This window comes from Phasianus colchicus, chromosome 4 (assembly GCF_987193195.1).
Source record: "Phasianus colchicus chromosome 4, bPhaCol1.hap1.1, whole genome shotgun sequence".
Classification (NCBI taxonomy): Eukaryota; Metazoa; Chordata; class Aves; order Galliformes; family Phasianidae; genus Phasianus; species Phasianus colchicus.
Window position 1 is genome coordinate 34527778 of NC_143439.1, and position 25032 is coordinate 34552809.

The window sequence follows — 25032 nt, forward strand, 5'->3', positions numbered from 1 at the left end:
ATAAAGGGGAGTTCAAAGTAAATGCAACTTAAAGATTGATTTCTGATAAACTCAGAAAGGTGTTTCAGAGAAGAATGTTTCCGAATATTTTCATTTTTTTATTGTGAAAAGAAAAACAAACAAATCCTACTCCTTTCTCCAAGAATAGTTCAAAATAAAGGAATAGTAGGATTGTTTTCAAATAGATCTTTCCTGCATTTCAGATTGTCTTTATTTCTAAAGGCAGGAAAGAACACAAAGTAACATTGACTGTTTTACCAGTTGGAAAGCATTTAGAAAGTGTGAGAATGTGGAGGGAAAAAGAAAAAGCCTTAAGCTCTGTCATTGTTTTTCAGCTGAAAAGATATTGGAAAGCAGAAAGACATTTCTTTTTCGTATGTTCTTGCTTTGTTGAATGGTTCCATAGGAAAACTCTTATCTCCTAGGCAAGAGCCTCAACTGTGCACAATCGGAGATTTCTAGCACTTGTTGTTCACATGGCTCAGTACCACTTCTACACAATGATACAAAAACAAGGCATTTATGAGGCTGGAAATTGACACCTAAGGACAAGTCACTAAAAAATAAAAGACAGTGGCAAGGTAGATCCTTTTGACCATAGTAATTTTCCTTTTTTTTTTTTTTTTTGCTGTGAATGGATTTTTAAAATGAGTTTTAAATAAGCACTTCCATACAAACATGACACAAACATTTCTTTCTTACTTACAAAACAGCAACATTTTAAATGTTGTCAAGAGCAGAATAATCAGCAGCACATACAACAAAGCATATTAATAGCTTGAATAATTATTCACTGATTTGGGAGCTCAATTCTCAATCTCTAATAATTCTCACTTCACTGTTTTTAAGACTTTGAAAAGTTTGTTGGGAGGCTTAATTAATAAAAAGTTTCACACTGCTTAAAAGGTATACTTCCTTAACTGATGACCTCCACTACCACCCAGCTTTGCTTGGTGACCCTTCTCACTCGCCCTGGCAATTATCCTAATCAAATAGTGTTTGGGGTAGTCTGGAAAGCTGAGTGATTCAAATGCATTTTACTTAAAACCTTTAGCCTAAGCCACTTTTTGCAAATTATTGCACAAGGTGCTGCGCTTTCCTCTTACTCTACCAGAGGCTATTGCTTAAAAGATCCAGTTCCTGTAAAAACAATCATAGGTCAAAAACTGAAAGAGTGATGGAAAGACCCATTTTAGTCATGTATTTTTTGGCATGGAAGCGCTGAAAGTGCATAATCTGTATAAATGTTAGCTTTCTAAATAAACATAACCTCTGATTGCATGAAAGCGAGGAATAAAGTTGAAACTTGTTCTCTCCATTAAGCAACCCTTCAAAACTTTCAATGATTGTTTTGTTCTAAACAGACATAAATCTTGACAAATAATGATCAACAAATGGTAACAATAGCAGTGAAGCCAACACAGCTACCACAGACTCTTCACCTTGTTCCTGTCTCCAGGTATGGCTGTATTTTGCTGTCTGTACAACTCAGACTTCAACACGGGGGATGGTGATGGGGTGGTGAGATCTACAGGCATGTATGCACGTCATTGTTTTGTGTTGATGTGATGTGTGTCCAGTACTGCTGTGCTGACAAGCAGTGCTGTGGATGGAGTTGAATTTCATCTGTCGCTATTTGTGGGATTTTTTTAATGATGTAAACTTCCCACTCTGAATCTGTGAAGGTTTTGGCAAAAGCCAGCTGTTGACAGTAGTCACTATTCAGTAGTTTGTCCAGTTTTAACTCGTCCCAAAGCTGTGGTAGTACAAGCAGGAATTCTTCTATTTCTGGTTGCTATTACGATTCATCATGATGTCACTCATAAATTAAGGGTTTTTCTGTATAAAAAGGACAAATGAAGCATTCTGCTTATGTTCTTAAAATTGCCTGGAAAGTAAAAAGGGAAAAAATAAAATTGATCCACCTAGCACAATTATAAAGAAACTTCTCTGAATTATTAGTGCATAGTGTGTTTTTTAAAGAGGAATATTACTCTAGAACTGCATTAAAATCTATCTTAGCATATTTTAAGAAAAGCAAAGCATTGTAGATGAGAGGGCACAAAGGCGTGGTTTTCATTGTTATACTGCAGGATCTGGTCCACTTTCTCTCTCTGCTTTCTTAGTGCACAGGGTGACCTTGTGCAACACAGAACAGCATTTCTAGGACAGAGTTTCCCAGTTTTACTAACTCATAAAATCAAATAAATCAGAATGAACTCAGTACTTCCACTGGGCAAAGTGTAACTAGCTGGTAAAGTATGCTGACCCCCAAGAATAATATCAGGGTGGCAGGTGACATAATTTGTGTACACCGAGCAATGGAAATTTACTTATTCTAGAAAAGCAGGATATTTTATTTCTAGTGTAGATGGGTTTTACATCACTCACCAGTAGGTCAGAGGCAAAGATCCAATATATGGCTATTTTCTTAAAGAGACTGAAATGATGTACTGCTTGTCACATAATGCTAAAACAATGCAGAGTTACACCTGCCGTTTTAATATGGCTTTTGGAGGGGGGGCCTGGGCTGCAAAAGATTGCAAGAACATGAATCTTAGCTGCTAAGCACACATTTTTTTTCTTCCTGGTATGAAAAGACAGCAGAGCCAAGCCAGGCAACCTGAGTTTAAGGACTGCAGTACTCAGGTAGTATTCATAAAGAGATAAGCAACCACACTCCAAATAAACACTATGTATAAATATTTCTTGCTCATTCAAAAACCCTTCCAAATAACTACAGTAAAGTTTTTGTCCCTTCAGCATGATAGAATCTGTTAATGTTCTGGAACAAGCACATCCTGATGAAGTTATCTATTTAGTGGTCATGAAAGATCATCTCTTACATCTCCACTCCTTTGTGAACACAGTCTTGGGCGGCTCTCCTCCCACTTTCGTGTCTACACATGATTTCATAGTTTATTAACTATTTGGTGGCTTTCATTGTGCTATGGCTTTTTTTTGTTAAATGCCAAGCAGGCTTTGACAAAGTGTCTTGATCTGCAACTGTGACAGAAGGGATGAGGGCAGAACGTGACCCATGCTCTCTTGTCACACAGAAGATGTCCAGAAAGAAAGGGATAAGGATTAGCAGATAGAACTTGTTGATCTGCTCCCATTCAGCATGCAGAGCCAGTGAGGGTGTAGAGCACATTGATTGCTGGATTTAGCTCTTCCAAACCCGTAATCCCCACTTAATTCTTCCCAGGACAAGTAGAACTTGAGGAGCCTGTCTCGGCCTCACCTGGCAGACGGGACTGCTGCATAGTCTTCCCTTTTCTATGAAACTGTATGAGAGCCAGCGTCTCTGAGTTTTGCTTACTTCCAGAGATACATTAAGCAGGGCACAGGATTTCCCACAGAGTCACTCAGGGCTACTAAGAAAGGTAAAATAAAGCAGAGTGAAGTACACATTCACTGAATGCTAAAATTGTTCTTACACAGTTTGCAGCTGAGGTCTACAGCAATATTATTTTAGTAAACAAAGCCTTTATATATTATTTGAAGTCCCAGAAAACTGCAGCGTACGCGAATTCTCACCAATTGAGTGCCTTTTCAATGACCACCTGGTATGACTACAACTAAGAGCACAGAATACTCAGCTATCCTGATAGCACTGACTTTGCCTTGCTTTGAAAAAATCACTCAAATATGTGAAATGCCAAAAATCTCTAAAGGCATTTCTAGCATTTCAGAAAGTATTTTGAGTCTCTGATCATCACGAAAAACTGCACGCATATCATTAGTAAAACATGATTAAACATCATTTTCTCTGAATTAAGTCAGAGTTTTCATTTTTTGAAGTAGAAAAGATATTTAGATGAAAACACTCCATTCTGCAGACAACTTGAAAGTTCAAAATTGCCCTGGAGACCTTGGTTTCAGCCAAAGCAGATGCTGTAATAAAATTACACATACAAATACTTTAATGGGTTGTTCCAGTATCCTAGAACTAGAATCCTATTTATTGGAAACTCCCTACCTTTGGCAATTCTCAACAGTTGCTATAATAAATACTCAATTTTCTGCAGGCATGGTATTCATTTCATAGAAGCTCTGAAAGTACTAGTGAATTTTTGGCATTATCTTCCAGTAGCTCCTAAACTAAACTGCAGCCATTAATCCATCCTTTATCCTTGTTTAGTTATTAAATGTTTCTGTAAGATCTATTTCCAAGACACTTGAACTTTTCAGATGCAGCTTTAGTCATTTGTAACACATGCTAAGTTAATTACATACACTTTTCTAGTAAGAGGTTTCAATAAGGTATGATGGCATTGCAACATTCTGTAAACCCCCCAAATCCCACTTACTTAAAACTATCAAACCTTTCTTATGCAACTTAGAAGCATTTCCTAGAACGTGGGGTGATTTGACCATGTCTTTATCTTGTTTAGAAACCAAAGTATTATAAGAATATTTAATTTGCATTTTATTTATCAGTCTTACAGACAAACGTATATAGATTGTATTATCATCATATACAACATAAAATATAATAATAAAAATACAAAAGAATGCTTTATCTGGTAACCTTGGACAATATTTTTTAATAGTGAAAGTATAGATTTAGTCTTACAGGAAGAACCTTTTTCTCCTAGCTTATCCTCTTAATCAAAACTGGCAGAATTTATGGCAGCATAAAGCAGTCTAGCTGAAGCTATCGTAGAATCATTAAGGTTGGAAAGACCACTGTGATCATCTAGTCATGGCCACAACCGCTCTAGATGATGTCGCTCAGTGCCACATCCACCCTTTTCTTGAACACCTCCAGGGACTCTACCACCTCCCTGGGCAGCCTGTGCCAGTGCATCACTACTCTTTCTGAGAAGAAATTTTCCCTAATATCCAACTTGAACCTCCCCTGGTGCAATTTAAGGCCGTCATCTCTCATCTTATCACTGATACCTGGGAGAAGAGGCCAACCCCCATCTCACCACAACCTCCTTTCAGGCAGCTGTAGAGAGCGATAAGGTCTTCCCTGAGCCTCCCCTTCTCCAAAATGAACAATCCTATTTTCCTCAGCCGCTCTCCATAAGACTTGCGTTCCATAAACTTCACTGGCTTTGTTGCCCTTCTTTGGATATTCTCCAGGACAACTGTGCTAGAGGGTTTGCTGTTCCAGTTCTAGTGAAGATGGAGCAGAGACATTTTAAATGCAGATTGGTCCTTATGGTCCTAAGGCTCTCACTGATAAAACCAGTTTGTGACGACTAGCGATCCTAGAGGAAGACCGAGGTTGAATTTTGCCTTGTACATCAGTAATAATATTCTCCAGATAAGTTCTGTTTTTGTCAAGTCCTAAGGTCAAATCCTAAATTTATGAGATCTCAAACCATAACTCTACTGAGGGAGATCAGGGCTAAAAGTGTCAACAAGAGAGTAAGTAAACTGGGCAGCTTAACGTTTGCATTCATTTTTTGATTTGGTGAAGCTACCATTTAAATCACATTCCTTTATTTTATGAGCCTTCAGTAGGTCTAGATATTTAGATCAATTTCAAAAAGTGAATAGCTGCATGGTATTTCAGTGTTAAAGTCTCAGCATGTCTATAATGTTTTTCTTCGTGCCATTATTTCTCACTGACAGGTACGGGGAGGTTTTGACACTGTTAATATAGCATAGGGTGTTAATCTTATAATCGCCCTGTCAGCACTTTGTGTCAGGGTGTTAATGACCACCTTTCAGCCACTCAGAGCTGCCTGCCAATAAAAATAGTCCCGGCACCTATCCAACCAGCAACTATGCAGCTACTTTGCTTTTTCCCCGAAGAATAAATAGAAATTTTCAGTAGCCATGTGGCCATAAAGACGCTCCTCTCTACTTACTCATTTCCTTTTCCTTCTCCGTACCCACTGGCAGAAAAAAAACAACTTTGTCACTGGGCCCTTTTAACATATTTTGCATGATTTTAGAATGTACAAATTATTTCTCAACAACTTTTAAATAAACACAACACCTTGGACAGGATAAAAGCCAATTTTTTAACAGCAAGAAGCACACGTATTTGCCGCAGTTCTTTCCTATGAAAATATAACTCAAAGGCAAATGGTGAATATTTCTGTAATTTCTCAGTGTTTGAGATGAGCCCATATTTTTGTCTCTGCACAAGAGAGAGGCTTTTCCAGCTTCCTGGCAGAGAGAACTGCACAATTCCAGATGACTTACTTACTTTGTACGCCTAGAGGAATTTTATTACACAAATAACAAAGAGAGACAAAGAAAGGAAGAGGGAGAGTACACACTCAAAATAATAAACAAAGAATAATAAACATTCCTCCAATTGCCCATAGGGATTCCAGATGTGGCTCCATCCCTCTGCAAGTCCTGCCTGTGACTTCTTCACAGGCTGCCTTAGGCAATGTCACCCACGTATCTGCTGAATCTCGTGGGATATTCAGGAGTTTTTCCACAGAGTGACCTTGTAATTGCATTGATATGTGTTTGCTTGCTTTCTAATAGACACAGACAAAATCCATACAAAAAGTACTGGTCTGCATTAGTGTGGCTCGTGCCAGGGTGGGTGATTTCTTACAGCAACACTCTCAGCTGAGTTCTTCAAGTGCACCATTGCCCTAAGCGCAGTAGATCCTTGTGGCCTTCTGTAGTCTGATGACAAATTTCCCCCCTCGTCCTGCTTATCATGTATTCTCCATCCTCCATGCCCCATATTTTGGGGCATTAATCACAAGTTCCATGCATGCTTAATGCAAATAGGTTAATTTACGATAAGGTATGAGAAGGCCAACCAGCAAAAGTAAAGCAATACTGGAATTGTGATGAAATCCCGTGCTGCAGCCAGTTTGTTGCTCTTACTACTTTGTTGGGATTCTATTTTTACTTAAATTATTATAGGTTTCTTTTAATCAAGTGACGTGGCTGATTGGCCAAGGCTGCTTCCAGCCTCATGTGCTATCCATCTGGATTTTATATGCATTGCAATTTCCCAGCTGAAAAGAAGCAGACGTACTACCCAATTTATTAGAACTCAGTCCCAAAAAAGTAACATTTTGTTCCTAGAGAAAAATTTGTTTCTCATGTGGGATTTTAATGCAGACCAAAAAAAGTAGCAAAGCATAAACAATCACCAGTTTCCATGTCATACAAAGCCAAAGATGCAGCCAAAATTACTTCCATATTAAACAGAATTTATCTCGCTTTTGCTTGCTGTATTTTATAGTAAACACGAATGCAGGGATTCCTGTTACCTTGGACACACAAAGACTTATTATTCATTCAGACATAGTTATTATATAATTATTTTTATAATTATTATATGATTGTTATATAATTAATGAATTAATGAAATAATGGATTTGGATTCTAAATGCAAGGGAATATAAGATTCACCATTAATTTCCAGAAGCACCTTCTGTGATTACTACTTGATGCAAGTCACTGTGGCAACTGGAAGGTGGGCTGCTCGTCCCCTTAAATAGCTATCATGAAGCCTATCATTTTTCACTTCTGCAAAATTACTTATCAGTGTAAATAGTTATGTAATTGCAGTTATGCCAAAAGGAAGGCACTTTTATACTTATTATTATTTCAAAGTGCATGCATCAGCATGGAAATAGAGTCATGATTTAGTTCATTTTTGTAGCTTTCCTTGCTGACACAGAAGTATTTATGACTCCCACTAACTTTCTCAAGAAAGGAGCAGTTGTTATTCTTCAGTCTTGATTTTGTGCCTGATTGTCTGTGTGCATCTGAGCTCACAATGCCAATCACATCATCTGTGGAGCAACACATGATTTGTTTTTGCATCACAGTGAGTTCCCATATGTCTCCTCTTGCAGTGTGATCCCCAAAAATGTTTACTCCACCCCTTCACAAATATTTTCATGTGACAATCCACAGTAGGAAAAGGCCACACTTGTTTGTCCTGGTTGTACTCCCCAATTAAGATAGACCAGAGCCAAGTGAAGACAAAGTGTTTAAGTGTTAGGGCACTTGAGGTCTATCCCCACTTAAATTGATTGACTAGTTTACCCCACACCCTGTTGCTCTTATTTTACCTCTTACTGAGGACTCAGAAAATAACTGTACTTGGCAGAAGGGAGGAACTTCACAATCTTCAGTAAGAACATCAATTCAGCTGTTTGGGTGCTGAATGTGGAATCAAATCTGCATATATATATATATATATATATATATATATATATATATAAGAATGATATGTACAGAAATGGAGGGGAAGAGGGTAGCAGAGGAGCATGAGAAAGCAGTCCTTCCACCTGCAAATCCTAGAGCACTGTAAACCAATCACTTTACCCAGGTCTGCTTGGCAGGCAATTTTCACATCCCAATCATCAGCTGTGCAGGGATTTCAAAATTTCACATGATGGTAAGGCTGAGCAGGTCACTATAGTTCAAAAGGAAGAGGTCCAGGACTTCCATCCAAACAGCTGTGGTTCATATTTGAATTTTAGCTTTGTGGACTATAAAAACCTCAGACCCTGTGTTCCCCAAGGAAGTCTTGCATAAGCTTTGGTCTCAATTAGTAGAGCACAGAGAAAGTAAAAGGTCCAGACTTCAGCTAACCTTGGAACTCTGACAGTAACTCTTGACCAAGCCTGTCTTAGATATTTAACTTAACAGTAACAAGACTAACATGCATATTGAAGGTCAGTTATTACCCAAAAGTAAGCAAATTAGGAGAAGCCAAGAGCAATCAAACTTTTTTACATTTTAGAATTTTGCCAAAACAATAGCTATTCCAGAATTATTTTATAGGTTAAGCAAATCCATTTATCTGCAGTGCAATTTCATCTTTCCAACAGAACTTGGTTATTTACCAGCTTTTCAGTGGCTTAGTTCTGATAAGTGAAGCATGTCTCCAAGAACTCTTGTGCAAAAGGGAAACAGCTGTTTACACAGATGAGACATTATGGTTAAGGAAACCTCCCGGGAGCACTATGAAAGGAACAGTACTTACAGATTACAAAGATGTGAGAAGAAGGGAATGCTGTTTAATTTTGTGATCCCTTCTTCCCTGTGGGAAAGTGGTTTTGGAAGAGTGGGAAATTCATATGAATTTGATTGATAGTTCTGAGGGCAGGAGTTCTATATTGACGGCTTGGGTGGTGCTGACACAAATGTGCCTCTTGTCACTTCATTGCTGGCATACAGACAATACTTCTAGGGAAGAGACAAGTTCACCCTCCTTGTCTTTAAACCTGTGGTTGCCCCTGAGCCTTGAGTTAGCATTTATTTTGGAGGAATTCACTTGGAATAGTGAGATTTCATCAGTAAAATTTGAGTCCACTAAGGGGATTTCCACAAGTTATCATTCAACATAGCCATCAGCTGGTAACAGCTTTCAGTTACCACTAGCCTTATTTGACCAAATGGGCTAAATGGAGGGCTGAGGCCATCAAGTTAAGCTGTTAGATTCAGGCACAAGCTGAGGTAGCAGAAGAATGGTGCTGCCTGGTCAATTCCTTTATAATCTATAAAAATAACCACCAAAACGACAGCCAGACCTTCAGCATCCCATCAATTACACCTCAAACTATCCAGTCTCCTTGCTGTTGTTCCTCAAAGAGGTCATGCACATTAGCATAAGAAGCATAGGGGCAAGAGTAGAACTTGTGCTCTTGACAGAAATATTTCTATGATACCTGTAGGCTGCAGTAGCCTATTTCATATAGGACTTTGTAGGATGACTGGAGAATATGAAAGCTGCCTTCTGTTTTTTTGGTAGAAGAATGCTGTAAAGAGGAAGATATTTAGGCCAGTAAATATCTACAGAAATATAAGCCAAAAAAAAAGAAAACTGGCTGTTTTACTGAGACTTCATGGCTGGTCACATACTTCCAAAACCATATGAAAGCTGCCCCATTCACATTGGAACTCAACACATACCAAACAAAAGATCCACTTCAGAATAGGAAATAGAATGATCTCAGGAATCAATAAACTCAGGAAAGTGGCTGCTTTATCTCCAGTGGTGTCCAGAGTGGGGTGAAGGAGAAGATATGGGCAGGATCAACAAATATGTATGGTATCTCTGGGAAAATGGAAAGCCTAATTTACAGTTAGCACTGGAGAAAACATTACAGATGATTGTTAGTAGCTTCATTTTGCCTGGATTTATCGGTTTTTGACCTTAGGTGGAAAATAATTATAGCCAAGGCAATTTTTGTAGCTAATGAGCTATGGGAAGCAAATCAGAGAGCAAGTGCCAATAAAAACTGTGGCCTGCACATTTTAGGCAGAAGCTGGCTAGCTCTGCTTGTGGTGTGGCCTCCATTTAATGGAGAACATGCAATGCCCTTAAAAAAATAAATGTCTCTATTTGAATGAAAAGACCCAGGAGTAGATGACTGAAATCAAAACAGTACCTAGCATGAAGGATGCTGAAACATCCAAATAAACAGCAGTTTAGCTGGCGTATGCAGACACATATACATACACAAACAAACACATATATCTCTAGGTTTTCAGTTCCCCTCTCAGCCCTTTCCAGCATCCCACATTCCACTCCTTCCATCTGCACGAGCTTTAGACCCCACTGCTTGTGTCACACATTCTGTAAAGAACAGCGTTTTCTCTGTAAGCCTTTATTATTGTTGGTACTGAGATAATACTTAGCTTTTCCAAATAAAACGCAGGCTCTGCAGAGCTAAGCAACAGCAAATACAGGCAGCCAGTAAGGTAAAGGTCTTGTCTCAGTAATCTTCAAATATGGATTATTGTTCATGATCATTATGATTTTTGTTCAGAAGATTTCAGTGTGCAATGGCTGAGATTGATACAGTAATGAGGAATGTAAGCTCATTCATTGAAAATTTCTTATGATAATAATCATCTATACCTTTGATTTCAACTCTATTTACTACTCATATTTAATGTAGACTAAAAGCACTTTCTACATTCAGAACTCTCATCATATTTGTACAATGAGTTGACTTGTCCTTGGGAAACCAGCACCCTTTTGAGAATAGTGAAAAAGTTCTCTCTTGCTTAAATGTCATGCAATAAGGTCATCATTCTTGCAATCCTGGATCAAGGCCATTGGTCCCAGAAGTCATTCATTTCTTAAATGAACCAATGCATGTAATATTTTTCTTCAAAGTAATAGCCTAGAAAATAGTCTGAAAGTCTCTTTACATTCAGTAGACTTTTAGTTTGTACTGTTGCAGTTATTCACAACCAGTATTACTGGACACATTGACAATGCTGTCCTTAAATGCTTTTTTCAATGAATTTGTTACTTTAAAGAAAGAATAGAGCCTTCTGAGACTATGACTTGGAGGAGGAGCTATTATTTCCAGCTTTGGTAAACACTGCGATTATGAGAAGCTCAGATATTCGCTTTTCTTTCCATACACCTTTAGCTGTTTGTCTGTACCACTGGTTTCATCATTCTTATGATACGCTTACTAAAAAGGAAGTACTTCTAATAAATTTTTCAGTAAGTTGGAAGAAGTTTTGTTCTATTTGCTTCCATAGTCACTTTCTTATGCGTAATTGATCATTCAAATGATGTTATAGTTTTTGACTGGTTGAGATGCTATTGACTTTGGCATTAATAAATGGTTTTCCAATGGCTTTCCAGATAATAGGGAAACAGTTATTTCTTCTGTGTCAACAAGAATAGAGTGCAGCTTAACCAAATGTTTATGAATTCTCACATTTAGTTCATTCAACTTAGTTGCATTAGAAAGCATTTTTAGTAAGCATTTATTCTCATTTGGCAATGGATCTCTTCATCTCTGACACCTCTAAAACTGGATTATTTTTTTTTTTAATGCTTTATTTTACTTACGTACTATTTTATGAAAATCAGTAAAGACAAAAATTCCAATTAGTTATCAGAATGCCACCATTTGTTACAATTAAATATTTATTTGATATATACCAGCAGCTTTTTTTCAAGATTATTCATCACCATCATCTTGGAACAGTAGCTTCCAAGATGGTTAAAGAACAGACTAAGCTAATCATGCCTTTAAGTAATTTCAAGTGTCAGATCTTCAAAGTAATCAGCTATTCTGTTTTGAGCTTGCTCAGTATCTCAATGTCGTGCTCAATTCTGACAAAACATCTACATGTTTTAAATAATAGAACACACACACACACACAAAGTATTATCACAGTAGTCACTAAAATCTATTTTCAAAACATTGATGCATGCTTTAATTTTCAAGCTCTTAAGTTGTACCAAGGATATGCAAACTTCATCCAGAGCAGGAAAGCTGCTTACTGTGGACAAAAGAGGGACCTTGGAAAAACTTAATTCTTCTACAGAAAAACTTTGTAAATAGGTCCTTGCCTTGTTTCCTTTCATCATTTACTAACAAGATTAGTTTCCAAATACAGCTAAACAGATTGTTGCTTTAGGTACTGCAGGGAGGAAATTATCTCTTACCACAAGTTGAAAAGCATTGGAAAAATAATGATGGCCCTACATCCCAGTTTAAAAACTGGCCTGAGAAGAGTAGTAATTTAAGACTGACCACTAGCATTCATACTGATATTTTTCTCTTCTGTTTACCCTGTTTATATAAACATTCTCTAAGTGCTTATTTGTAAAACTTACTTCAGTTGGCACCTTAAATTTTTTACTTCAGTAGGTGCATGTCTTGCATATTTCTTTCAATATGAATAAAAAACTATTAGTATACCTCCCAACCTAGGCATAAGGCCACTGGTCAATAACAGTGAATGTCAAAATCCACAATCAAAGCAGAATTTCTGAAGAAGACTAGAGTACTTTGGAAATTCTGGTCTTAGTTACAGAATGATTCATCAGTTCTCTGTAGTTTTGAAGCTCGCATAGCAAACCTGAGGTTTAAATTAAAGCAAGTAGCCTGAAGTTAGTAGTGATGTTTTCCTTCCTATAATCTTTGCCAATCTCACTGAGGCATGTTTATAACAAACTTTTACAAATTATATGCTAACATAAACCCAAGCTAAGTCCTTGTCTGGAAAAAGTTACTGTACTACTAGTAGAACTCTCCTAAAAATATTAAAATATTACTCAGGCAAATGTACAACTTGAAATAGTAATTTCAAGGGTAATTTGTGTTGCTATGCCTTCAACACAGCTGAGAAATCTGTGATGGCTGAGCAGGAGGTTGCTGGCTACTCTTTAAAGTGTTTATATTTTCTGAAACAGACTTTGGAAATACTATTTAAGCTGAGTCAAAGTTTAAGTTTATTAGCTTCTCTTATTTCTGTCAGTCTTCATTACTGGAGAAAGACACTCAAGGACAACTTTGCCTCCAATCTGATTTCACTCATCACAATGAGCCTCATTTGCTATTCATTTTCTATCGGTACAGACCTCCTTCCATGCTTGTGCAAAATGGCATATTACTTTCTAAGTTTCTTTCAAAACGTGTAGATTAGGTGAGTATTTAGGACGTAGCTCATCCTCCTGAGTTTATATTCTGAAATAAAGATTTTTCCAAGGCCAAATTTCCCTCTAGGTGTTCTGCATCAACAGTGTAAACAGGTACAGAAATTAAACATCTTAATTTGTTATTTTTTTCTGCTTGTCTGGTATCAGACACTGTGAGTCAGGGCGTGAATGTAGAGCATGCCTGGTGTTTCTGTGACTTTTTCACAAACTCATTCAGTTTCAGCCACAGAAAAGATTTAGGAGTCTTTCCTCTTTCTTGGTAGCTGATAAGCCATTATGATTCAATTTTTTAGTAACATTTATGAATTGTGTGGTTTACAGAAGCGTTCCACATAAACACAAGAATATCTCCAGTACCAGAGGAACACCAGAAGTCATGACCATGGGTAGAGGAGTTGCTGCAGCTGATATAAATGAAACACTTTAGTAAAATCTTGCTTTAGCATGTTATTCTACTTTTGAAGAGACATTTGAGTGGAAAGCACATCAAAGGCTTGGTGCCTTATGTCAGAGACTACTATATCACAAAATCCCTTCACAAGCTAATCAAGTTTCAAAGGAAAAGCTCTGAAATTTCTCACCTGGCTGCAGCAGTTCTTGGTGGACATACCTTTGAAAACTGTCATCTCCTTTTCCATTAGATAAGTTTATAACATTTTTAAAGTCTATGTTGTCATCAAATCCCACCACTTCTCCATTGGTGGTTTTTTGGAGGAAGTACCATCAAAAATAAAAATATTTCTTGTGGAAATATTACTCTTATTTCCCTACAAGAGTTGATCACAGCAAGGCCTTTTGGTTAAAACTTCTAAGACATTTCAAAACATTGAATTGGAAAGAACTTCAGTATTTATTGTTGTTTGGAAGTCTTCCCGCACATCTTTTCTGGCCTTTCAGTCACTCTAACAAAAAAATATGAACATGTGAATGCAAAACGTGATATATCCTTGACAATTTTCATGCTCTGTCTCTCTTCACAGCTAGGACGTTCAAGAAATTAAAAAAATAAAACAAAGTAGTTGACATTTATTGAAGGGAAGAGGTTATGGAATTATGTCAAACAGAACACCAGCAGAATAAAGCCTGCCAGTCAGTTTAACTCCTTCTAGAGCTTTATTGCTCATCATAATTATTAACATCTTTAGTTAGAACACCATTTGGATATCATTAAAACAAACATAAACAATCTTGGACTGTCCTTAAGATTTTGTTTTAGACGTGTTTGTTTATCACTCAGCTCACTAATAGATTGCTTTTATCATAGAATACTGTTACATACATTAAACAGATTAGCAATGTCCAGTGTCGTGTTGAGCTAGAAATAAAATCACACAGATTTATCACTGTATTACAAATTACTTGAAATAAATGCTTGTGGAAAAAAACCCACGTCTTCTTTTAACTATGACTTTGTGGTGTATCCTCAATACACTAAATTCATGTTATGAACCTGAACTTTCTGGAACAGAATTCAATCTCATTTGGAGCTTTTCTTTCAGATGGTTTGCAATATCCTTTCCAAAACATTCTCATGTCCATGTAGCAACAAGAAGGAGACAGGGAATCAAAAACTGACTTGAAGTCTCACACCATTTTAATGTGATTTGTTCTCTGCTCCCAAATAATCCAAGATAGTAATTTAAGCTGGTCTGGCTATTTTCTCACTGACATGGGCTAGAAGTACTTGCTAGAGTACATACCACATCTCAACTGTAGCCACCAGCTAGAAAGTAGGAATTGAGAGTTGCAGACAATAATTTTTTAAATTGCTCCTCTAGATCCACTGAAGGACATCCAAATGTGTACTCACCAAGGCTCTTGCAGTACTGGCTAATTACTTCTTCCAAAGCCAAGAGCTTAGGTTGTTTTTTCATATCACTTTTCTAGAAGTATTAATTCATCTTAAATTGATTTCATCTTTAATGCAGCCAGATAACTAAATGACTTCCTTGCACTGTTTGCCAAACAGTCTTCCAAAGCACATTATTTTCTGAACTATAGATAAGGCCACTTAGCTAACAATACATTTCAGCACGTATAACAAATATGATCCCAAAGGATCATTTTTATTTTAGAACACAACACAGTCATGATTAATAAATGGCATTTTTATATAGCAAGTTTTGCAGATTACAGCAAATAAGCAAAATAAAAAGTTAACAAAAGATAATATTCTTCCTGCTTACATGGGGAAAGGAATTTGAGGAAAGAACTTTTGCCTCTTCCTCTAGAGAATAACACCAGGAAATCTATGTGTCAGGATCTTTGTGATCTTTTCCATTTTGCTACCTCCATAAGTATTTCCTCTCATAAAGGATATGTGAGAGAAAGATCAAGTTGGAATAACTCCCTTGAACATCCTATGAGCAGGAGGCACTTTCTTTGCCTTGTTTTGCAGTTTTTAAAAGTTAAATGCAAAATGAGATGATTGAGCAGATTTAATGAGTAGTCTGTGTGCTTTCAGGGATACGTAGACCCACATAACTTCTCAGTGGCTTCTAGTCTTTGTTAAAAGGGCTGAAAAGTCATTGTTTTGTGTTTTTGTCTTAAAAGTCTTAAAGTGGATAAAGTGAAGATTTTCTGCCAATCTGAGTCTAAAGGTTTAGTCTGGAAGAAAATACATCTGCTTAGCATTTGTGTTTCCTGCTGGAGATCTCATTGTGAATTCCTCCAGAGCAACATTTCACAGACATCCGTAGCTGGTCGTAAACAGGGAGCCTCTCCAGCCCCACGTTCACACAAACATTCAACTATTTGCTCTATGAAATAGCAGGAGAATGGTACCTCTCCATGTGATATGTGTCTGCTTTAGCAGTGATTCCTCACTCTGCCAAGCCATTACAGCTCAATTCACTGCAGAAATAGTCAAAACAATCTGATCGCTCTGCCAGTTTGCACATCTGTGCTCCCCTAAGAAAGCATACAAAGTAAAGGATTTTGCTGTTGTTCTTTTTCCTTTTATTATCTTCCTAACGTTTTTCTCATCAGACAGTGGTATCTTCCACGTTTTTTTCTGAACTTAGCAGAAAAGTTCAGTAAAGACAGAAGTACTTGCTATCATTTGTCCTATATACTCTTCGTGGTATGTGTGAAGAGAGATGATTTTTGACTGGTTTCTGGGTTAATATTCTGTCTCCATATGTACATGACCCTGTATTTGAATGCTGATTGTACTAATTTAATTAAATTGCATTACACTGAGCTGACTCAGCTCTTCCTGTGCATTCGTTAAGCAACAGAAGTGCCTAAACTTTGAGTAAAAATTCTTACTAGCTGGCAGGATGCCTTCAAGTTAGGTGAAGCACTGTATTCTTTGCGGATTTAGCTCTGAATTTCTTGCATGTAAACCTGTTCCTTTCAAATATTGAATTATTAGATAGTAACTAATTAGTATTAGCTTTCACTTACTTAACATTCTTCAAATTAGTTTAAGACACCAATTACAGTGAGCTGTACTGAGAAAACAAACAAACAAAAAAAAACCACAGTCACTTCCACTGACATAGCAGTTAAGAATAGCCAAGATGCTTAACATCTATCAATTTTCCCCTATGCTATCATTTTCTAAATAACTATTATCAATGCACAACACTTTTTCTTCTTTTGTTTTGAGCTTTGACTTATACAAAAGTGTGTTCAGTTACACTAGCAAAAGAATTCTGCTGTTATTTTGAAAATCTTGTACATAATAAACCATTTTAACTTAGAATAAGCATGACAATAAAGTAGGAAAAATGGCTTCATTGAAGTCTAGTTTATGAATAGTTTTAGATAAGCAAATGTTTTATACATGATCTCATCATTTCCAGCTGAAAGCAAGACTACTATTGAGAGGGCTAAACCCATGCATTTATTGCCACACTTAAATTTCTACCACTAACTTGAAAAAGCCTTTGCATATGTATTAAATGTGTAGATCTGTTTGTCTATTGAGTGTTGCATTTAAAAAATAACTTGAGGAATAGCTTGATATTTTTTCTGGAACCTGAGTTTATGTTAAAATTCCTAGAGTCTGACAACGTAATCAGGTACCCTGCATAAATCTTAACACTTACTTAAATAAAAAAGAAGAGCTTACCAACATTCTTTGGAGTTTATGTTTCTTTTACAAAGGTGTCTTTTGAGGATATAAAGACATTTAGCAGTGAAACAGACATCAGCAGACCAAGATATAGCTTTTACCCTTTTTACATTTATGACTTATTTTCATCTAAGAAAAAAACAACAATTTGATGCTCTGCTAATGTCTGGCAAGGGTCCTGATGGCAGAATTAGTTTTGAAAAACCAAACATCTTCTTGAAATATTTAGTAGCATTTTTTTGCATATATATATATATATATATAAAATCACATGCCTTCCAATAGAAAGGAAAAAAATTTCTGTTGTGTCTGATAATAGCTAAGGCCGCAAATTCTTTTGGTATCAATAACAATTTCCTTCCTGTACTTGACTTAATTCCACTTCATGCTGACCAAAGTTTTTGGCAATGAAAGAACTCATCGACTTCTGGACAAATCCTATATGACTGTGTATGGTATTACCTAAAAATTACTTGTGAATGGAACCAAATGATGAGTAATTACTCAATCTTTGAAACTGATGATGTAAAGCAAAGTGTCAAGACCTGCAGTTTTTCCTAGTTCCTCAGTAACAACCCAGTTGAAGACATTTTGGGTACATAAAAACTGTTTCTCAGATTACAAGTTTCTGTTTAAGAAGAAAAAAATCAATAAAACTGATAGGAATTCAGGCCATATAGATCTTTTCCCGAAATGAAAAGCAAGAAATATAATGTCTGACCAAATATTTGGAATAGGTTATTGATTATTTTATGTTCTATTTATTCCTGCCCTCTTCCTATGCATGTCATAAAAGCAGAAAATCCAATTTGGGGCAGTCACTTAATGCATAGCTTGGGGTCCTGAGTAAGAAGTTTTAAAGTCTGAGTATCTGAAGACTCTTCACATGGTTTTGAGCATCAGGTTCCCCTCTCAGCTCATCTCTCTTTCTTTTCCAGGAACATAACTTTTCAAGAATGCATATTTTCATATCTTCACTTTAATCTCCTGTGCTTTAGTTGTAAAAATGCAAGCAACAAAATACTAATTGCCATTTCCACCAAACATTCAGCAAAGAAAATATGAGTCGAAAGGATAATATAACCAGCTAGTGATCACTTTTGCCCCACTCCTGACAACAAATGCTCTTCCTCAAACTGAGCATCTACAGAACCGCTTTTCTGAGCAAACTTCTGAAAAAATTGCTTGCCAAATGTCTCAGAAATTACTTCATATTCATCTACTTTTCAGTCCCATTTTCTAGATTGGCTACAAAAAATAAATATGGACCTCTCTTTTTTATTTCAGTTGGGATGAGGGGCAGAAATTTCCATTTTTTTTCTACCATTTGGAAAAGCAGGCAGGCTAAGTGGGTTTCAGAGATCATTGTTTATCTATCTGGCATTTAAGAAGGCCAGGATTAAGGGTGGGATTTCAGAAACAGTTAATAGTAGCTTAGCATGCTTCTGTAGGAGTCAACAGTAAAAATTTTATTGACTCATGGCAAAAGAATCATGGTCATTTGGGGAAATATCTTTTTCTTTTCTTTTCTTTTCTTTTCTTTTCTTTTCTTTTCTTTTCTTTTCTTTTCTTTTCTTTTCTTTTCTTTTCTTTTCTTTTCTTTTCTTTTCTTTTCTTTTCTTTTCTTTTCTTTTCTTTTCTTTTCTTTTCTTTTCTTTTCTTTTCTTTCTTTTTTTTTTTTTTTTTTTTTTCCTCAAACACTATCTAAATATTAAGGTACTTGCTTAAGTACTTTTTTGGTACTTTAGCACTTTGGTATTTCTAATAGCTATGATTGTCAATATCTATATCTAAAGAGATTTCTTAAGGCTAACAAATGTGCACTGATGCTAGTAGCAATGGGAACATGCTCAGCATCCACTAATACTAATACTTCCCATGGACTTCTGCAAGGGAGATGAGATATTTGCAGAGGAATTAGCCCCGTTCACCAGCATCCACTACTTTTTCCTGTACTCCTTTTATGCTGTTTTAAAAACACTGGAAAGATTCTGAAGAAATTTACTGTGTGTGAATCATCTGAAGGTCCATTTTCAAAAGTCTCCTCTGCAGCTTAGATCAGAAGATCCATAAAGTTCGCAAGGTCTAAAGCTACCTGTCCTCAAAACTCCTAAGATATTATGTCTGAGGCAGGTATTATTTCTGCAAAAGGAAACAGAACAGAAAGTTAGCATGCCTTGCCTACTGCTCTGGGAAAGGGGGCTCAGCTTCTCATTTTCAAAACATTCAGTCAGAGAATAAAACTAAATATCTACCTGTTTTTTTCTTCTTTGCTCCATCACAAGAAACTAGCAGCAGAGATGATGTACCCTTTCGTTCTGGAGCAACTGAAATAGATAGCACTGCAGTTGAAGAGGTTATAAGTAAAATTGGCTAGATGAAATAACACAAGTATTTCACTGCAATAAAATATCGATTTACTACTGCTATCTCCTTACACTTCCTTCCTTTCCAGACAATGCTTACCAATATACAATTGATGGGACTTCAGAGAAATGCATAACACTTATGTTTTTAGAACTGTTCTTTTGAACACAGGAGGACAAGACTAAGTATCTTGCTCTACTCCAAAGGAAAAAAAAGCACTGTGGAAGATTTTTATTAATTGGAAGTTAATTTTAAATTCACCACCTGGCTCACCTGACCTCCTTGTCATCCTCATATCCCCACATGCTCCCATGCCCTCACAAGAAGGAGATGTCTTTCTTCCTGTTTGACCCCTCCAGTCTTTCTGATGACTATCAAAAGAAAAGATCCTTATTCATGCTGCTCTATCTCTATTGCCCTGTAGAGAATAAATTATAAAGATTCATCAGCTGTACCACTAAGCTAATGGTGCCAACATGCAATTATTGAATAATGTCTATAGGCAGGTGCAGCTTTTTCCTTTACTTACATTTTTTGGCTCCTAAGTACATGCAGTTGATGTTTATTCTTGTTGCATTAAAAAAAGAAAAAATCTATATAAAAATCCATGTAATGTAAATCATACTAATGAAAAATCATGGAAATAATATAGCTTTTTTTTTTTTTTAGGACACACATTGAAAGAAAAAGAAATTTCTACACCAACTGGGTTGGTGTTTTGAAAATCTGAATGTCAGTAAACAGAAAATTAGATCACTAAGAATTTTTGTGTAGGCAATATATAAAGACAATCTAGCTGGACATTTACATAAAATAAATAGCAAACCTTTTCCATTTTATTTATCACTTCAAAAATTTCAGCTGGCGGTGCTCCTGTAATTACTAAGCATTCTGCAATAAAAGTTTTAATTCTGGGAAGAATAGGTGATGATAATATTTAATAATGCAATTTTTTTCTTAAATGCAAACAAGCTTTTGTTTTAAACATGGACTACTTGACAAATTTTCATAATGCATGCATCAGGTATATTAAAACGCATTTTGGAAAATGGCCAAGCAGTGATACATTTGGGAGTTCAAAATTGAAAAGTCAATTCTCTGACAAAAAATCTGAAAATGTGACTGCAAAGTAAATCTTCCATATGTGGAGACAAGGGCCTCTCTAATCAAAACAGGTCTTGAAATTATAAAATTGCTTACATTTTACAGTCCACACACCTCTTTTTGAGCTTGCCACCTTTTGATCCTTTTGATTTCTTAACATATGTACCTATAGAAATCAGTTAAAACATGGAAAGAGGCTTTGTTTGCTTTTTTTCAATGATTAACTAGATAAAAGGAAGGCATTAATACTTAGTAGTGAATTAATTTCAATGGTTTCATAAGAAATTATATCTCATTTGGAAACCTACAATTGTTAAAGTAAATTTAAAAGGTACAGAACTTGGCTTCATTTATCTTAAAGGCAAAAGATGGAATGCTATTATTTTCAGCTATGAGAGTGATCTTCATTTGTGAAAATTACTCTTTTGAAGTCCTTTATTTAGTTCAGGAGTTAGTGCTGGAAGATGGCTACATTTCAGCATGAGCATTACAAAGCTTTGAATTTTTTTAAATTAGAAAAAGTCTACTAGTAATTCTCAAATAACTTATGCATGGCAAAATTGAACTGATAATAGGATATAGAGCATTTACTATTAAAAACAGTTCTTGAATCCAATATTGTGCAACACGTTAAGCACTGTACTTGTGCTGGACAGAACAGACTGGTTAGAAAATCAAGTGCAAACAGATTTTTGACAGAGTATTACTGCATCTGAGATGTAATGAAAAAAATGGAAAGAGAGAAAGGATGAAAAAGAAGAGAAAGATCATATTATAGTAGAAACAACACGAAAAATAGGAAAATACAGTGGGAAATCTTCATCAACAGAAAAGTAACATGTTTTCACGGGACTTGTACACAAGCATATTAGTTACTGTATTCTTAGATATGACAAATTAGTTGATAGGAGAGACAGGCAGGAAAAGGATTCTAATACTCGTGACAGAGATAAGAAGTACAGCATAGAGCTCAAGAATAGAAAATAAGACATCTAAAAAATGAATGAGCTGCCACAGAAAGAAATATTCATAATACTGTGAATTGCAAAATCATGTTTGGACCAAAAAAGATAGGAAAAGAAGTTCTATATTACTCACAAGACCTTATTTCTATATTAAGTCCAGAGCAAATTCCCAGATATCTGGAGTCTGGGGGATGTTTCTGCACAGCTGAGCAAAGCCCAAGACCATCTCCTGCCAGGACAGAGACAATGGATGCCAAGTCTATCTGAGAATGGTGTACATGAGAATTCTACTGATGAAGGCAGCCTCACATTACAAATAGCTTGAGGAAAAACTGGTGAAACTGATGCTGGCAAAGTCTCTGATAAATCCTCTTCTTCTCCAAGACAATGCTGTTTTCTTGAGCACCTCACAACAGACTCCTTATGAGTGGGAGATCCTTGTAGCTTCAAGTCACCAGTGCCTCTGAACATGGGAGCCTGTGTATGCAGATGTGACTATTCTCATGTACACATAACCAGCTACTGTTTAAGTAAGTGGCATTTTGCTCAGACACATTACAGATCTGCGTGTATTTTTTAGATGTGTACAGTGTGCAAGCCTAACTTTGACTGTCTAGCCCTTTCACACTAGATGGTTCAGTACGTCTCTTTAACCCCCCACTCCTCTGCCTTACTCCTATGTGAAAGCAAAGACAGCACTCAATACTCAAATCACTAAACATAAGTTCATTGCTGCACCTCAAACACATGTTAAAATACTAAGCTGTTGTCTTGTGACAGCAACATAGTATGTCCTTAACATCAGTTTTATTTTATTTACTCTTCCAGAGCATCACATCTTTTCATGAATGGGCAATGTATCATGCAGTTCTGATCTTATCACAACATGTGTAACGTCTGGAAGAACTGCCACTTGTCAAGCCAACCAAGGCCCTCCTGACAGACAAAGTGAGCATTATACTGAAACGCCATTCCTCAGCTGTTTGCAGAATTTATTTCCCTGTAGAATTTTCTAATTAGTTGGCTCTTTCTAGCCCATTCCCCACAGAGGAAGCAGAAAGGAAGCAAAATGCTAGCACCTGCTCCTAGAGCTCTGGCTGGAAAAAAAAAAAAAAAATTAAATTTAAGGATGACATATACAGTAAGTATTTAGGCACTAGAAAGTCTTCTATCCATGCAGCTGTGGGGATGAAGTAAGTCTGCTTGAAAGCTTAATGGGGATTCTTCTGTGGGGAAGAATTTCCAGTGGCTCACATTCCAGACAGTTAACCACATTATCGAGGGGAAGAAAAAGGGATTTGTTCAAGCGTTAAGAACAGTTGTTTTTTTTATTTTTGTGTGGTTTTTTTTCTTTTAAGGAAGAAAAAAAAAATTCACCATGATCTGTAGAAAAGAGAGAGATTAATTTAGACCTGCAGATGATTTTATATGTAGTTCATTCAATTGCCTACAGGTTATTTTCGATCAGCTTATTTTTCGATAATTTCAAATTAAAATACATTATTCTGATGGAATGTAGTGTATGATATTATCACAGCAGTAACAACTAAATCCACAGAGTTTGTTCCTAAGTAAAGTGAGTCACTGGAACAAAAGAGATAGATAGCACAGTTATTGATATTGTTTTGAATTCATATGCAATGCGTTATTGTACACGAAGAACACATGAATTTATGGAAAACAGAAGTAGTAACAAAACAATCCAAGGAAAGTAGTTAGTATCTGAATATAAAGGGAGCTTAGTAAGGGTAGAACACATGATTTAAAAGATCCCTTATTATACCCATTAGAATAAGGCAAAACTACATCAATAAAATATTTCACTGGTAGACATTACAAAATATATGTGGGTAAGACCGAAGGATTTAGGATAGTATTATGGACACCAACTAACCAAACAGATTTGCTGGGTGTTGATCAGCATCACGTGTGAATTAGGCCTTGAGATAAGCACAAGTTTTCCATTAATAAGGGAGAGGTTTTTTAATTCTACAGTAAAAACTAATTTTTGTGTAATTGCAAAACTTTGAAAGTCATGTTTAACAGAATCAGTGCGTGTTTATCAATGCATGCATGTCCTTGGAGTAAGGGATGCAGGGGACTAAAAGACATTTTAGTTAATAATGTAATGACTTCACGCATCAACAGACAGGGTTACTTTTTTATAAATTTACTATTCTCCAGTACACCTTTAGATAAATACTCCCCCATAGGGAGTGTATGTAGCAGTACAGGTTCTCTTAGACCAAAAGAGGAAAAAAAAGATCCTGTTGCTTGCCTGGGACAGATGCTCAGACCTTATTCTCCATTCAAAGACAATTTTGAAATAAAAATAATGAATTAAAAAGGGAAGGTGTAAGGCTAGACTATTCTTGTTCTCACTGACAGTGCGTGGTAATATTTTCCAGTATATTGTTTTTACTGTGGAATATTAGCTAGCATTTATTCTTGTTATTTAGATAGTGGTAATGTTTTGTTGTTTTTTTTTTCCAAAAAATCTATAATTATTTCATGTGGACTTCTCCCTGAAACTCATATTCAGGAAGAGAATTTCAAACTTAGAAAACTGAAGTAAACAACACTTAGAATTGGTACAGCTAAATTCATTTGTGGCTTTGAAAATCTCCCATGATACCTTAGTCTGGCCCATTAACTGCACCTGTTCCTTTTTCCTTTTCTTTCTTATTCTTTTTCTTGGCCATCATTTCCCTTTCAATAGCAGGTGTTTGGCTTTCTAAGAATGCATAGAATATTTTATTTCATTACTGTCTCGGCATTTCAACTGAAAAGAAAGTCTTCATCCCATCACTCTTCCCTTTGAATTCAAAAAGTGGAAGAAGAGAGAAGGGTTGTTTGGAAAGAAAAATGAGCGATAACTCACAGAGAAACACGAAGGGAAACAGTAAATCTGTTTTCCACAAATAACAAACTAAATTAACCGATTTTATACATTTCTCCTTTTTTTTTTTTTTTTTTTTTTTTTTTTTTTTTTTTTTTTTCCATTGACAATATAATTTCTTAAAAACAAAGTTTCTAGTTTGGGTATAGACTTTTCATGAATATAAACACATATAGGCTGCTACAGGCAGCTGTTCCACAGAAGACCTTTCCTGTCAATCATAGAATCATTTAAATTTAAGTTC

The 25032-nt window shown here is 36.2% G+C and overlaps 1 protein-coding gene and 1 long non-coding RNA gene across 9 annotated transcripts in view; one reads left to right on the forward strand and one right to left on the reverse strand.

Moving 5' to 3' along the window:
* LOC116231211 (uncharacterized) overlaps positions 1–25032 on the forward strand; it is a 126148-nt gene that overhangs the window by 95885 nt on the left and 5231 nt on the right. For 3 of the 7 annotated variants that reach the window (XR_004167412.2, XR_016466054.1, XR_004167411.2), the window contains 2 exons: positions 1365–1459; positions 22718–22837. This is a non-coding gene — a long non-coding RNA (uncharacterized LOC116231211). Of the gene's footprint in view, positions 1–1364; positions 1460–13693; positions 14106–22044; positions 22420–22717; positions 22838–22923; positions 23031–25032 lie in introns of those variants that run through there. The other 4 variants (XR_016466053.1, XR_016466052.1, XR_004167414.2 and 1 more) reach the window with 4 other exon arrangements.
* LOC149918176 (uncharacterized) overlaps positions 1–25032 on the reverse strand; it is a 281148-nt gene that overhangs the window by 35783 nt on the left and 220333 nt on the right. The gene's annotated exons all lie outside the window — the stretch shown is intronic.